This window comes from Marmota marmota, unplaced genomic scaffold (assembly GCF_001458135.2).
Source record: "Marmota marmota marmota unplaced genomic scaffold, marMar, whole genome shotgun sequence".
NCBI classification, from domain to species: Eukaryota; Metazoa; Chordata; class Mammalia; order Rodentia; family Sciuridae; genus Marmota; species Marmota marmota.
The window spans coordinates 8,999,602-9,001,553 of NW_026000057.1; positions in this window are offsets into that span (position 1 = coordinate 8,999,602).

Sequence of the window (1,952 nt, forward strand, 5' to 3'; positions counted from 1 at the left end):
CCCTGCGCGGGCCGAGCCGAGTTCCCCGCCTCCTCGCCGCACACCGGCGGCCTCCTCTCTCCCCCTCCCACTCTCTTCCCCCTTCCTCTTCCCTTCCCCGCCCCGCGGAGTTCCAGCCCGGGATCGGGCGGGCGCACGCCGAGCCTCGCCCCCTTGGGGAGGGGTTACTGGCCACTAGGGCCGCCCTCCCTCCACACGCGGCAAACACCCCCTCGACCCAAACAGACCCGAGCGGAATACTAAAACGGGGTCGGGAGTTGGGAAGAGGAGGAGGCCTGGCCTCTTCCTGCCCTTCCACAACATTCCGATGTCAACAGGAAACCCATTTGCTTGACACTGAAACAAAAGGAGGAGGAACCTGTCCCGGAGCCGGGGAGATAGGACAGCTGGGAGCTGCTGCACTTCGGGACCAACTTGGCTAGGAGCTGAGCCCAGCGTCTGCGATACACACTTTTCCTCTTCTCACACTTTAAAATCTGTCTTGCTGAGGTTCAGAGGACTTTTAAGGCAGTGAAAGTACTCTGTGGGATACACGTCGTTGTCCTTTTGCCCAAACCCAGAGAATGTACAGACTGAACTACTTTGCGGGACAGATGCGAGTCGGTGCAGGCTCATCAGTTGTAACAAAAGTATTCTATGGATGACGGGGAGCCGTGCGGTGTGGGGGCAGGGGAGCTCACACCTCCAGCTCAGTTTTGCACCAAATCTCTAAGATAAACACAGTGGCAAGCGCCTGGAATTCCAGCGACTCCAGAGGCTGAGGCAGGAGGATTGCAAATTCCAGACCTAGACTAGACGATTTGGTGAGACCCAGTAGTCAAAAAAATCAGAAAGAAAGAAAAACAAGGAAGGAAGGAAAAGAAAAGGGGGGCGTGGAGATGTAGCTCAGTAGAGCGCCCCTAGATTCAGTCCCCAGCACACATACACACACACACACCCAAAAAATAAAGCTTTGTGGGTTTATTTATTTATTTTTAAATTGCAGATAGACACAATACCTTTTTTTAAATTTATTTTTATGTAATGCTGAGGATCGAACCCAGTGCCTCACACATGCTAGGAAAGAGCTCTACCACTGAGCTGCAACCCCAGCCGCCCCCCCCCAATAAGTTAATAATTAAAAATAATAATAATAGGGGCTGGGGCTGGGGCTCAGCGGCACAGCACTCGCCTAGCACATGTGAGGCTTTGGGTTCGATCCCCAGCACCACATAAAAATAAATAAATAAAGGTATCATGTCCATCTACAACTAAGAATAATAATAATAATAATAATAATAATACCTCACGGTATTCCAGTTAATTGAGGATTAGGAAAAGGCTTACAGTCCCTGGAAGGGCAGGAAGAAATGTGTTCAAGGCCTCCAACCAAATATGTAGAGAGATGACTTGGCCAAGTGCTGACACTCTCATTTGAAGCACTTGGCCCTCCTTGTTTTCAAAGCTGGAAAGAACTGTGTAACAAAAGTTATTGTGTGTACCTAAATAATCCACATCTAAGGTTCTGTGGGCACGCATATGTATGCTTGACATAGAGGAACAGATTCTGGAATCTTCACAAAAAGATACCTAAGCAGCAGGAAGAAGCATTGCCTGGACATGAAACCTTAGGAAACTCCTGCGTGGGATGAATGGGCCTTTATCTTCAGCCTCCTGCTCTATTTTTGAAAGACTGTGAGAACTCCCAATGTTCAGCATGTAAGAGAAAAAAAGAAAAGGAAAAGAGGGTCACTGGAAACAGAATTGCCTGCCATATCCAAGTGCTGTTCTTTGCCTTCTCAATAGTGTTTGCTGCAGCCTGAGCAAATCTTTCCATTTTTAAGCAGCTGAGAACCACAATTGATTTTGAAGAATTGAGGTCAAATCCAGAAGTTGAAAATTTTTTTTAACTTTTATTTATTTTTTTAAACTCTTTTTTTTTTTTTTTTTTTTTTTTTTTTTTTTTTTTTTTT